This window comes from Crocodylus siamensis, chromosome 1, assembly GCF_052110815.1.
Source record: "Crocodylus siamensis isolate JL-2025a chromosome 1, ASM5211081v1, whole genome shotgun sequence".
Lineage (NCBI taxonomy): Eukaryota > Metazoa > Chordata > Crocodylia > Crocodylidae > Crocodylus > Crocodylus siamensis.
The window spans coordinates 66,229,578-66,244,908 of record NC_143395.1 but is presented as its reverse complement, the minus strand read 5'-3'; positions in this window follow the sequence as shown (position 1 = coordinate 66,244,908).

Sequence of the window (15,331 nt, the reverse complement as noted above, 5' to 3'; positions counted from 1 at the left end):
TCCTTGTCAGGCAGCCCCCACAGACAGGGGGCAGGGAGCCACCAACCCCACCATGGGCTCCGTTTGGGTGGAGGCCTCAGAGAAGCCCAGGGTAGGTGACACCACCAGGGCAGGGTCTATACAAGCCACCTTCCATGTCCTTACCACTGGGGCACAATCTCTAGCAGCCGCCCCCTATGTCCTTACCATATCCTCCAAATCAGTTCAAGCTTTGCAGGTTAAACTAACCTGCAAAGACTGAATCAATTTGGGCTCAGGCTTTTTGAATGCCTATTCCTAGCCCCTGTATTCCCCCCAGTTGTAATGCAAATGAATCCACCTCACTTTATAGTGCATTTTCAGACTAATTTCAGTAACAGTTCATAATTGGTTGCCAAAGGCCTACCTAGGAGCAGTGGTGACACATAGGGGATGTGCATACACCCCCTGAGAGTGCTGGTTCACCCTCTGACAGTCGGTGCTCCTCACTAAGGTGATAGGGAGGGCGGGGCAGGTGGGAGTGCCAGGGCCCCCCCCACCGTGAGCACTGGCCAGGGAGTGGGAGCTCCAGGAGAAGCACCACTGGCACTTCTGGGTGCCACACTTGTGTTTCCCAGTTGGTGAGATTGGCCATGTGGGGATAGCCACCCCCCTGCTGCCTGGTCAGTGGTGGGGCATGTGCCCCCCTGACTCAGGAGGTACCAGTCGCCCATGTCTAGGAGGATTCTAGGTTTAGATAAACCAGCTCATTTCCTGCTCAAGCTTCACCTGGCAAGTCACCACAAAGAGAAGGTGGCAAACCTTTTTAATTGGCTTCTTATGTGTGAGAGTCTCCTCCTGGCTCTTCAAGTCCTGTTGGTAGTTTTGTATGAGTGGATATTTTTTGTTTCCTATGGAGAGGAGTTTCAAGTGAGCAGTGATTTTTAGAAGGGGCAGGGAAGGCCTAACAGTGTATAGAATCATACAAAGAAGGACTGGAAGGGACCTGTAAGATCATCAAGTCTAGTCCCTTGCCATGGGCAGGAAGTAATTGGGCTCAAACAAGCTCAATGAGGTATTAGTCCAGCCTCCAGATAAGACCACCACAGATGGCAACTGTACCTTCTCTGCTGGATTCTAGTTACCTGTATGGAAAAGAAGTTTTTCCTCATGTCCAGCCAAAACTTTTCCTCAACTAGCTGGTGTTCATTGGTCTGCATCTTCCCTGGGGTGCTTTTCTGAAAAGTTGTTTTCCTAGATCCTGGTGTTCTCCCCTGATGTATTTGTAGGTAGCTATCAAGTCACCTGTCAGCCTTCTTTTGCTCAGGCTGAACAAACCCAGATCCCAAAGTCTCTCCTCATAGGGCCTGTCTCCCAGGCCCTTGATCATGCAGGTGGCCCTCGGCACCCTTTCAAGCTTGTCCACATCCTTCTTGAAGTGCCCAGAACTGGACACAGTACTCCAGCTGTGGCTTCACCAACTCTGAATAGAGGAGGAGGAACACCTCTCTGGATCTGTTGGTGACACACCTGCTGATGCATGCCAGAGTTCTATTTGCTCTGTTGGCAACTTTGTCACACTGGTGGCTCATATTCATCCTCTGGTCAATTGACACCCCTAGGTCCCTTTCAGATGCAGTGCTAGCCAGTGGACTCCCACCCATTGTGTAGATATGGTGAGGGTTCTTCCTACCCAGATGAAGGACCTGGCATTTGTCCCTGTTGAACCTCATATGGTTTTGTTCAGTCATGGAAAAAGTTTATGAAAAATGTAACTAGTTAAAAGTTAGCCTTAAAATTAACTTGAGTTAAGTTAAAAGTTAATTTTCAACTAGTTAAAAGGTAAATTAACAAAAGAGAGCAACTAGTTAAAAGTTAAGATAATTCATGAAAACTGCGTTAAATATGGTGAATTGCCTCTTAGCATTATTTTTCATTTTCGAATGCAATGAATGGCTTTCTTTTCCATAAGCCCACAGAAGCATGCTAATTTATTCAGAACTCACCCTGCTTTATCTGAAAACAATGTTATTCTTGTCATACAGTTTTCAGAATAACAATTTATCAATAGCGTCTCACCCTCTCCATGTGAAGTACTTTGTAAAAGTCAATGCATCATATAGGTAATACCAGAATAACAGAAAGGAGATATTCATAGCCAGGTAACAAATGAAAGCTGTTTCCACAGAAAACCTCTGTTGTTACAGTTTTTATTGCTCAAAAGGTAACAAAAGGGTATGAAATACATCTGACTTAGAAATAATGAAAGTGTCTGAAAATCTAAAATTAGACTGAAATGAGAAAATCAGTTTCAATGAGAAAAAGAATGTTCCGCTGCATAGCAGAAACTGTTTGAACAGGCTTATTGAACTTTGGGAAAATCTGCATTTCAAGATTTACATCTGACAATTTTCCTCTTCTGTATTGCAAAACTAAGCCCCCACTACTGAACAATCACTGTACATGGGCAGATGAGGGAATGCTTGTGTTATAACGGATGAATAGTTTTTTCATAGTAGGTGACACCTCAGATACGTTTCTCACAGATGAGAAGTAATGCTCAACTTCTTGGGCCCGGGGCTGCTGGTTCTGATCTTCATTAAAATTAAAAAAGTCATCATCTGCTTTACCCTCACTACTTGCTCCCACTCTTACTGGGATCAGTGTCTCTGCTTGCTTGTTCCCTGCCCTGCAGCCAGCGGGCTGCCCTGTCGACTTATGCAAATGCACAGAAAATGCCAGCATGAACTAAGGAACTCTGGGACTTGTAGTTCTTAAGAGACCATCTCGCATAGAAAGGCACAGTACTCTTTGTCTCTCCAACCAGAAGTCCTAGAGTTTCAATAAAGAAAAACTCAGGAAAAACTCTGGGAAAGCTGGATTTCAAGTTTTTAAATTTTTTTTAACTTTTATACTTTAAAAAAAGTTGTTAACCCTTTTTCTTTAACTAGCTCAAGTTAAAAGCTGACAGCTGAAAAAATTAACTAGTTAAAGAAATGACTAACTTTTAACTATAACTTTTTTAACTAGTTAATTCCAATGACTGGTTTTGTTTAGCCCATAGGACCAGCCTGTCAAGGTCTTTCTGAATCCTTGGCCTGTCCTCTGATGTGCCTGCTTGTCCCCACAGCTTGGTATAAGCCGCAAATGTAATTGCACTTTTCATTCCCTCATCCAGGTCATCAGTAAAGATGATAAAGAGCATGGACCCAAGCACTAACCCCTGGGTACACCACAGGAGATGGCCTTCCAGGATGAGGCCACCCTGTCAATTATGACTTGTTGGGATCAGCCACTGATCCAGTTCCCAACCCACCCCACTGTAGCCTAGTCTAGGCCAGTACTCTCCAACTTAACTAAGAGGATTTCATGGGACAAAGGCCTTGCTGAAATCTAGGTAGATGACATCCACCTCCTGTCCTGTGTCCAGGTGGTTAGTTATCTGGTCATAAAAGGACACTAGGTAGGCATGACCTCCCCTCTACAAAGCCATGCTGGTTACTTCTCAGTACCCCACCAGATGCAAGCTTGTGGTTGTTGGCCTCCTTAAAAAATTTTTCAAAGATCTTCCCCAAGACCAAAGTCAGACAGACTGGTCTATAGTTGGCAGGGTTATCCCTCTTTCCCTTCTTAAATATGGGAACCACATCCTCATTTTTTCTAGTCATTAGGGACAACTCCTGAGTTCCACATCTCCTTGAACAGCCCTGCCAGAGGCATTGCTGAGTTTGGCCAGCTTTTTCAGCACTCTCAAGTAAAGCTTGTCTGGACCAGCTGACTTGAAAACATCCAAATGATCTAAGAGTGGCTTCACCTGTTCTGGACTGATTTTATGAGGACCATTGTAATTGCCATGTTCCCAGCACCCCTGGTCTGGTGATCAGTTCTTGCCTGGTTTCAGGAGAATGGATGCAAAGTAATTATTAAGGAGCTCTGCCTTTTCACAGGGGTCAACTGTGGGCTTCCCCTCTGTTCAGTAGGGGTGCCACAGTAGAGCTTGATTTTTTTTCCTTCTTCTTGCTTCCTATGTACCTACAGAAGGATTTTTTTGTTATCTTTAATATCAGTTGCCAGCTTGATTTTTTTTTTCCATGGATGCCTTGGCTTTCCTTGTCCTATGCTGCAAACCCAGGTTTCATGATTGTACTCTTTTTCTGGACCCCAGTCCATTTTTCCATTGCATGTAATCTTCTTCTTTCTTTTTGAGAAGTTCTCTAATGTCTCTGAGCCAGGCAGGTCTCTTGGACCCTCTCTCTCTGTTTGATTGCATGGGGATGGACTCTTTTTGAGCAGTAAGAATAGCTTCCCTGAGGAAGTGACATCCTTCATGAGCTCCCAAGTCATACAGTCGCTGGTTGTGAAGGACCTTTCCAACTAGACTCTTAAGTTTTACCAAAGTCTGCCTGTCTGAGGTCTAGGACTTTTATTCTGCTGGTAGAGTTCCCAGCCTTTTGGTGGATGGTGAATCAGATCAGATCATGATTGCTGTCACCCAGAAGCACCTCCAATCTTCAGGTTGCTTACCATGTTTTTCCCTTTTGCTTGAGGGGGCCCATACCCAGCTGTTCTTGGTCAGCCCAGGCCCATGTAGTAAGGTTGCAGTCTGACTGGTTGGCATCATGCTGGCTGGAGGAATTGCACTGATTGGCCAGGAGCCTAGAGGAGATGGGCCAAAGAAGATGGGGTTGCACCAAAATTCAAGGGAAGAGCCCACATGTTCTCCCCATCACTGTTGGAAAGGAGGATCTTCTACCACAGATGCCACCAGACCACAGCCTATGACAGAAACCTTATGCAGGGCAGTGCAGGTCAGGTGCAGAAAAGCGTGGGAAGTGTGGCAAAGCTGGGCAGGAGAACATCCAGAAGAGCTGTACAAAGACAGTGGGCCAATGCTGTGCAACCAGCAGTGCCCCAGAGAGCAGTGAGCTGGAGCGTAGGGCCTGTGTTGATCCACTTCAGGCCAGCTCAAATAGCACAGCATCTTGCGAGGGATGCAGGAAAGAGGGACCTGCAAACAAGGTGCAGCTCTCCAGCAGGTGTAGAGAACCCACACAAGGGCAGTTGGAAGTGGTGCCCCAAGGCACCTTGGACTAAAATAGCTCCCCAGTAGGGGCATCGGCTAATGCCAAGACCTAATCAACTAGCCTGAGCAATTTAAGTTCAGCAACATATTTATGCTGTAATCCTTTAAAGTGAAGGCATAGGTGCTGTCCTGAGCAAGGTTGAACTACATGTAGTGCCTACAAGAAGAACTAGGAGGAGACCAAACTTACTATAAAAGTCCAACAGCAACACTTGTGCAGAAAGGGGTAGTGTGTAGGGGAGGAGGAGCCCCACAGAAGACCAGTGCAGACCCTATCACACTAAGACCATTCAGTTACCATAGGAACCACCTCCCCATTATTAACCATTCATCTTATAGAAACAACAAGTCATGGCAAGTGAGAAGACAGGTGCATCACGAACCTGTAAACGGGACTTACACATCACCCACCAGTGGCTTCTCTGGGTGTGTATCTGTCACAAATTAAGTTCACTGCCACTTTGCATCATCATCACTTTATGAAGTGGCCTTTATGCAAGTGAGGATCTGGCCAATGTGAGTTTGCAATACACGTTTTCCTTCTTTTATGTGAAAAATAGCTTGGAATATGTAAAAGACCTCATAGATGATCCATTTTGTCTACTGCTACTACTGGACTTTGCCCTGTTTGATAATATGCAACACTTATATTGTGTTATTTTAAGAGTAAAGTACTGTATAAATATTAATTAATCTTTACAACATTGTGAGAGGCAGATGGGGATTAACTCAATTTTCATATGGGGAAAACCTGAAGCTTGGAGGATTTATGTAACTTGTCCAAGGTCAGACATGGAGTAAAGAATTTGGGATTAAAAAAAAAATGAAGGGTTTCTCATTTGCCAGAGAAGGTACAGGCTAGTAGCACAAAGAACTGTCAGAATGATCTCAAAAGAGAACATCAGAAATCTGTTAACCCTTACAATTCAATTTCACCTGCAGGCCGGATCAGCTGAGGATCTGGTCCCAAGGGACCTTTTCTGTTATGTACTTAAAATATAAAATAAGGCCAGTAAACATGGACAAATATTGACTTTGTTTTAAATGGAGGCCAATTAAAAAGCAGATGACATGAAAGAGATCTTACCTGTGGGTATGGACAAATGATCAAAATGAAGTGCATTAACAGGGCATGATATTGGCTACATTGTTGTGATTTATCAGTTAGTTACCACTTGAAAATTGCAGGCACATAGTTACTGAGAGTAGCTGTTGCCAGGTAAATCTCTACCCCCTTCCTAAGTTGCTTTAACTTGGCTGCTTTTCCATACGCCTCAATTGTACTAATGTTGACAGTATCCTCATTGTACAAAATTATATATAACATTATATTATGTAATTGTACATAATTTTGTATTTAAATTCATTCACTTTTAATACAGAAAAAAATCAATTTAAAAAAGAATAAAAGCTTAATTATTATATAATGTCATCAACCCTTTGCTGGAGAATTTGTTTACAAAATAGTTTGGTTTCCACTGTGTGGTCATTTACCTTTCCACTTCTGTTGTGAGACTGAGAGAATTTCATGCAGCTCCCAGTTTTTAAAAGTCACCTATATATTTCAGATTATTTTTTAATCACTTTCTTTTTAAAAGAAGTAAAAAAAAGAAAAGAGACTTGTTTGTACAATACTTTACTGTCCAGATATATAAACCAATTGATAGTATTCTGAAATACTTGATGTATGTATTTAAATAACCTGTATTTTTTGCCTTACAACATAAATGTGTGGAGGACATTCATAAGTTTTAGTCTAGCAAAGGACCCCCTTGCTACAATTGAAGAGTTTTGCATGGGTAGCCACTAAATCAGTAGGCCTGGACATTGATTAATTCTGATATCAGGGTTTATGTACATTTTACTTCATTTAAAAAACAAGAGGAGAACAATTTGCTACTCTGCAAATAACCTGTTTTCCTTCTTAAGTCTGCAAACCACTGTAGCAGGGCACTAGGGTGCCTACTACTGGCATTGGTAATAGAGCTTGGCTGCCAATCAGCAGGGCAGCACAGCTGAAGGTTGCTTAGGCAACAGATTGGGTCAGCTGACTGAAAGGGGTCAGGGCCTGGCCTTTATAAACAGCCAGGCCGAGGCCAGAGGCAGTTCTCCTCTGACAGGTTGAGAGGCAGAAGCTCTGCTGCAGAGCAGAGCAGAGCAGGGCAGGGCAGTGCAGGGCAAGGCAAGGCAAGGCAAGGCAAGGCAAGGCAAGGCAAGGCAAAGCTGCTTGAGTACCCGTGTGCTGATGAGATGGAGAGGCCTTTATCACGGAGGCTTGACAGAGAGCCAGGGTGGCGCGGAATGTTATAGCCGGTAGGCGGATTTTGTGTTACAGCCGGTGGGCTCATGGTTTTATGTTTGTTGTTGTGGTGATTGTGTAATACTGGAGGACTGGGTGAGGCTGTAGGGGAAGGAGGAGGCCTCAGGAGAGCACCTCAGCAGAATGGGGGAGTTCCTAGTGGCACAGAGGGTGCTGTGTTTTGGGGTGTGCCCAGGGAGGGCACAGTGATTGGTGCTAGAGTTGGCACTGTGGATGAGGCATGGTGTTTTGGGGTGTCCTGACTCCGGCTCCAGTGGGGCAAGCTTGGGAGGAATTAGGGGGTGTCCTGACCCCAGCCCAGTGGGTGCGCTATCAGGAGTAAAGCCCAGTGGGGTATATGACCCAGAAGAAGGGTCAGGGGGCCAGGCATGGCTATGGGCCACCTGAGCCCCAAGCGCAGGAAGCGCACGAGCGAGGCCCAGAGCAGGTGAGAGCGTGAAAAGGCATGAGAAGTGCGGACATAGGCCCCAGAGGGGGCGAGAGTGGGAAAGGCACGGCAAGCATGAGAAGTGCGAGGCATAGGCCCCAGTGAGGGCAAGCATGAGAAGTGCGAGGCATAGGCCCCAGTGAGGGCAGGGGAGTGCAAGAAGTGCGAGGCATAGGCCATAGAGTGGCCGTGAATATGGGAATAGGGAGCCAGGTAGGGCAGACTAGGTTCAAAGGCCCCAGAAAGGCGGGCGCATGGTTAGAAGCCCGGAGAGGGGACAGGTGTGCAAATAGAAGCCCAGAGGGGGCGCGTACATTGGAGAGGCCCCGGAGAAGGGCGGGCGCGTGAATAGAAGCCTAGAGGGGGGCATGTATATTGGGGAGGCCCCAGAGAGGGGGTGCATAGGAGAGAGGCCCTGGAGAGGGCGCGTATACTGGAGAGGCCCTGGAAAGGGCAAGCATAAGATTAGAGCGTCCAGTGAGGATAAGGATATAGGAGAAGCCCCAGATGAGGGCGAGTCGATTGGAAAGCCCCTGAAAGGGGTGAGGGCAAGTCTAAAGGGCCTGGAGGGGGCAGGGCATGCGGGTAAAGGCCCCAGAGAGGGCGCGCATATCAGAGAGGTCCCGGAGAGGGAGCGTATACCGGAGAGGCCCCGGGGAGGACAAGTACATAGAGACAAAAGAACGTCCGGAACACCGGCGAGGCTTGGGCGTGATATTGGGGGTGGAAGGAGCCATGCAACGCCCTGGGGGGGGTGCACCAAGAGATATCCGTGTAGGGCAAGAGCACCGGGTCCGAGAAGCCCAGGAAAGGCAGCCTCCCATTAATATTATATAAACAGCAAAGATGTGGCTGGCGAGATGAGGGTGCTGGAAGGGCAACTTGGCATGGCAGGGGCTCAGGAGAGACCACGGCCACTCCAGGGCCCTGCCCCGTGACAACCACTAACAATAATCTCCGCAGCAATTAATGAATTTCAGCATTTTCATATGGTGGGAAAATATTAATATATTCATTAGAATTTGGAGAAACTGAGACATAAGAGGTAAAACGATATGCTCAGTTTCATACACAAAATAAGTTGCAATCAAATAAGGACCCCAATCATCATGCTTCCTGCTCTATTTAAAATGAGGATCAAGATCATATTTAAAACAATATTCAGAAACTTAGCCTTCTCAAATCAACTCTGTCATTCTACCTTGTGTTATCTTGCTTACAGATAACCCTTTGAAACATGCCTTTCAACAAAATAAATGCTATTCTTCTTGTGGTTATAAAGCATTGATATATCAGCTTAAATGTTCACTTCAGCCATTCTTGGAAAATAACTTTAATTGTGGCATTGTTATATGAGTTGCTTACACATTAGACATAATAACCACCTATCCTTTTCACTGTCCTTTTCAGCCAACCTCCTGGCATTATGATTCTTTATCAACTCTTACAATAAGTGAAAATTTAAAAGCCGATGACTGTGCTTAACAAGATATTGTTAGCCCTATCCAAAAATTCTATCCATCATAATTCCATTTGGGAGCACTAAGCCTGTTACCGGAGCATTCCATTCTTCTTGTATTTCAAGTTTTTATTTGAGAAATAGGCCATTAAAATAATGGATGAGTGCAGTAGAATGGATACCTTTTGAATCAACTTTTAAAAAAGAATGTAAGAGAATATCTAAAGGAAAATAAAGAGAACCTCTCTACAATTAAAAAGACATGGTTTAGGTGATTTCCCCACCCCCCAGCTGTTTTTGAGGGGAGTTTGTAAAGCTGAAAGGTGGCAAAAGAATTACTAAGGGGTATGCTAAATACTCTCTTATGTGAGACTTGGGTCAGGGGGCAAAGTTCAGTGATGCACACAACTAAAATCACCAGTATATTTCTGAAAACAGAATTTGGCGCAGTTTACATTGGACATGTGTATAGACATTTTGGACAGATGTACAATTCATGCTAACATTGATAACCTTTTTGGTTCAATATGTTGTATGGATGTAGCCAAATTCTGCTGTGTTACATCAGCCTAAATGTGCAGTAATGACCCTAATGTTAATTAAATTATTTCAGGTTGACAGCAGTTAGGGTACTCCAGTTTGGTTTTAATGTTAGGGCAGAATTTGACCACTTTTGTGGCTGATGTTATTAACTACAGTTTTAAACACCTCTGTTCCCCTAGGGAATGCTGTGAAATGACTGCTGTTTGGCCATACATTCTGTAGAAACTACTTGCCAGACAATCTGGTTGTTAAGAGAGATTCTGTGAGAATATCCTGTTACAAATGTATATTCAACTATGCAAATAACCATCTTAAGTCTCTGAATACAATTCATTACAAAAATCCAGGTTTCCAGAAGCCTAAGCAAAGTCACTATGAGCTGAGAATTTGGGTTGAAAATTCAGTTAGCCTGTTGCCTAAATTCAAGAACAGATCCAGCATGTGGTGGGGAGGGAGAGGCAGAGGGTGCAGTTGTACAGCTGAACCCTCCCTTACCCGCTTTGATTCCTGGTGTATCCAGAGTTTAAAACCAACTTCCTGGAAGTGGCAGAGGCACTTCTATTGAAGCAAAACTGGGGGAGTTAATTGACTTCATGGCTGCTTGTAAGCTACCTGATTTGGTCCAAACTCTTCATTCCAGAGGTATTAACAACCCTCCCTCCTTTGTTAATGGTCTTCATGTTCCACTTATCAAGCTATGCTTTCCTTTGCATTTCTGTAGTTCTTCTCTTCTTGTGTCTGTTAGCTGCTCCTGATAATGTAGCTCTTATTTCACAGCTCTGCAGACTGCTTTTAACTCTAGCTAAAAACATTAAGTCAGGTGGACATCAGCTCAGCTGTGGAAATAACTTTCACTGAAGCATTGCACTATCAACTTCCTCAAGATCACTAAATTTTGTTTTATGACTCTGAAGAAATGTAGACATATTTCTAATGAAAAAGCAGTAAAGAAATAATGTACTTTGATTATTTTGCATAATTTGTTGTTATATATAATAGAATATAGCAAATCAATGCATATTCCAATTAAAAATCTATTTGTTTTTGCTTTGATCTTAAACTGAATTGTACAGTCCTGGGCCCCTATGATAGCAGTAAAGCTTCTAGTTTCTTTTCACCCATAAAAAAGCGTGTGTTGTGTATGTGATAATGTACCCCAAAATCTGCATCCCCCTCTTTTAAAATCCTAGGTCCACTCATGCCTGAATTAATGATTAAACTTTACAGAACAGATTAAATTACTTAGTCCTGCGTCTGCTACAAACCTACTTCCTCAGGTAGATATAACTGATAGGAACTGGAAGCTCCTCTTGTCCGACTTATTTGATATGCAAAGATTTGGGAGAGAGGAGTGAGGTGATCTTCTCACAATCCTTACAAAGTAGAGGAAATTGAACACTGAAATTCTAATTCTATGGAAAAATGCCAAATCAGTAAAAAGTCAATGTATTGAATTTTTTATAAGACTTAAAATTCTGATGTGAAATAATTTTGGTGGTGTTTGAAATGTTTAAGCTCTGTCCCCCAGACCTGCTATGGTTCCTCATGGGAGTTTTAATTTGAGGCCCTTATATCCTCATTCCCCTTTATAAACTATAGGCCCTGTCCAAACTGTAAGTCCTATAGTGCAACATGGTTATGTGACTCTCCTGATGTTGTTCTCTAATGCAGGGGTGGTCAAATCTGGCCCAGGGGCTGGATCTGGCCTGATTTCATGAAGCCTGTGGAGCCCCTCTGAAAGCTGAAAGACATTATTACCAGCCCTGGCCCTCAGCTGCCCCACTAGAAGTCAGCATCTCCATGCAGGTGGTGTCAGTACCCAGTGCCGAAGCAGCTCCAGCTCTGGTTGCTAAGCAATTCAACCCCACCTGGCCTTACTTGCCCCACCTCCAGCCCCAAGGTGGGGGTACTGGAGACAAGAAGCATCTGCCTGGCAGAGGCTTTTGCCTGGCCACCCTGTGGCTGTTTCCCAGCCCTCCCTCTCTGTGACAGTGGAAATTTAGGTAAGGGTACAGTGGGCTGGGGGCCAGGGACTCCCACTGGGGGAAAGAGGCTGGGTGGGACTGGTCCCACACACTGTTGCCATGTGCAGCTGGAGACTCGGGTGGAAGCATGGGAAGATGCATGCTATGGAGCTGGGTTGGGTTGTCCCACACGCTGCTGCCACATGTGGCTGGAGGGACTCACACACTCTGGGGACTCTAGGGATCCCCTCCAACCATGCCCAACCTATCCCCCACCATGCCCCCACCCACACCCTCTCACACACTCCCACACCCCCCACATACCTTACTCCCCACCATATACACCCTTCCACGCCAACCACACATCCCACCATACCAACGCATACACCTACACCCCACACACCCACACATAGACCTATCCACCATACCCACATACACACCCCACCACACACTCATGCCCACTCCCCAACCACACACTCCCTCAAACACCTCCCCCACCACAGTATACAAGAGTAAGATTATTTTGAGCTATTATGCAAGTGTCTCTATGTACACTACGCAAACACACACAAATCAGGAGAAAATACTGTTTAAAATTAAAATATGTTACAGTTCAGGATTATTTTTCTCTGGTTCCAAGATGGCAACCTCCCCTTCCCACCCCAAGGGAGTACTAGGGCAAGGGGAGGGACTTCTAGTGGCAAAGGTCAGGGGTTAGGAGCAGGACTTCTGGTCCCAAGATGGCGACCAGGGCCTGGGTTACCTGTCAAGGGGTGGAGCTACTCTTGCAGTCTTTGACAACTCACTAAAACTCATTAAGTGGCCCTTTAGTCAAAATAATTGACCACCCCTGCTCCTTTAATCAGAGGTGTAACAAGTAGTTTTTGTTCCCTGTATGGGAGAGGTGGCTAGGTCAGCAACAGTGGCGGCAGCAACAGCTATTGCCATTCTTTCTCTCCCTTAAAAGTAGCTCAAGATTCATGTCCCTCTTTCACTAGTGGAAACCTGCTGCTTATTACAGGTATTGTCAGTCCCAAACTCTTAAAATCACAAAACAGGCTAACCCCATAATATGGATGTAAAAATCATTAATTGACAACCACTGCTATTCCTTTCAGTTAATGGAGGTATTCCTTTAGCTCAAGCATTAGAGGTCTCAGTTGTGGTGCTGAAGTCATATATTCATCCCCAGGTAATGGCTAAATCTGAGGATTATTACCCTTGTTTGTAGACTGGGAACTGAAAGCTCCACTAGCTGTGGTAATATGTTATAACTTCATCTACTTGAAGATCTTTGTGGCACTGGTAATGGACATTGATGAGTTACTGATTTATCATGATCTGAATACCTGAGTTTGCAGAAATCCTATGCAAGCTTCATACTCTATATCATTTTATTGCCAGCAGGAGGACAGGTAATCTAAACTCTTGTGACTGGGAGAATACAATCTCTCTATTGAAATATATTCTACCCTATGAGTAAGTTTAAAAGCCTGGACATCAGTAAACCCTGATATCACTCAACCCAGTAATGAATGGCCACCTAAGTCAGGTGGCATCATGTTTCCACCATCTGTTTAGAACAAGTAATGAAGAGCAAATAATAAACAGTATTATTGTTCACCTATTAATAAGAGTTTTCATGGAACTGCCTACATAGTTTCTCAGACAAGTACCTGCTTTTATGAATTTTTTCAAATAACAATGTTGAGAACTACTTGGAATCTGAATAAGTACTCAAATTTGGGCAGTACTTCTGTTCACAGCTTCTCTGTTGGATGTTTGCTACAAAACATAATTGTTATTTGCTTAAACAAGTGGGACACTATTTACTCACATGAGTTAATAAACTTTAAAAACATATAATATATTTATGCCAGTTGGTATAAGTGCTATCATGTGCCACTGCTACAATCAGTCATTAAGGCTGGCACTTAGTTTTACATTTCTCTCCATTGCAGCTCAAACTACTTATTTGTAATTTTTTTTAAATGATTCTTTCTAGGTTTGAACTTGAAAAATACACATTTCAACCTCATTTTGTTACATTAGTGAAGTTTTTGTCATCAAAACGCTACCACCAGTCATTTCAAATGTAAGATCAGAGTGGTCAAGGTAACAGGTTTGAGTTCCGTTATAGTGTTTCCTCAAAAGGGGAGGCTTACTTAGGAAAAAAGGAAGCAAGTTTTAGTGCCATTTAGGCTGCTGTAAAAATGTAGGCATTGATAGTGTAACTGAGGAGTGGATGACTGGGGCAGGCAGCAGCTTTAGGCACCACCTTTGGGGGAAATGTGCAAAATTTAGCCACTTTCATAGCTGACAGCAGCCAAACCTGTTCCATTCAATGCTGCTGCCCAGTGTGATAGGGGCAGGCTTTCATGCTCGGTGGAAGCACTAGCCTATCCCTGTCTATGGGTCAGCCACCTGCCTCTCCCCTGCCACACCTTGATGTAATAATATTGATGTAATAATTAGCTGAGAGGCTGCCCATAATACACCCTGCTATTGTGGGGCGGGGGCTATCCACAGCTTCATTCCACCCCTACACCGTGGCCCAAACCTCATGGATGGCATCTCAGGTAGCCAACTCAACCTTCCCCTTCGCCCATTAGCGGTGGCCCCTTCCCTGGGACCTTTGGCTTTTCTTTAAGCCCTGGCTCCCATCTCTGGCCAGTCAGGATCCCGAGCTTCTCTGCTCTATATGGGTGCCCCTCACAGTGGGCCCCTGGCCCTTTTGACCTCTGTCTGGGTCCTGGTCCCAGCATTGACCAGTTGGGTCCCTCAGGTTAGGTGTTAGCTTCCTGCCTGCACTCAGGGATCAGGATCCCACATTCCTGGCTCAGGTACTTCACAAAGCATGCCTGGCCCTGCAGGGTCACCCACCCCAGCAGGCTCAGGCACTTCAAGAAACTTACCTGGCCTTCCCTGGGTTAGATGGAACATATAACCCATCCAAAGATAAGGGCTGGGGTTAAGGCGCCCCTACCCGCCTTTCACTGGGGTGGTAACTGGCCTGGCATTTCCTGGGGGCTCTGCACCAGTGGAAGCCCTACCAGACCACCCACTTCTGGCAGGGTGTAGTTTTAGGTCATGCCCAGGACCAGAGTCTCCTGCTCCTACCTGCAAGATGTTCCCATACAGCAGCTCAGCCAGGCAATGTTTCTTGCCTGGCTTCCAGCAGTAAACTGCTCTTGTTTATAGAGGCGGCCAGAGTTCTAAAATGGTTGCTGCAATCAAACACCTGCTGAGTGTTTGATCTAGCCACACCCAGGAAATAGAGCTGTCCTGTTATGCCTCTGTAAAATTCATTTTGGATGGCTCTCGGTGTGGAGACCTTGTGGGATATCTATTTGGCTGTGAACTTTACAGTTATTGTGTTGCTCAGTAAAGAGCTAAACTGGCCTTTGGCCTCGTCTATGCTCACATGCCTTTGCCAACAGAGCTTCTTAGCATGGCCCAGACACACAATCTTATAGCATAATTGCTCATTTGGTCAGCAAAACAGCCCTCCATGCATGCATGCCTGGGTCCAGAACCTGAAACTTTATCAGAATATCATAGAATCATAAAAAACATA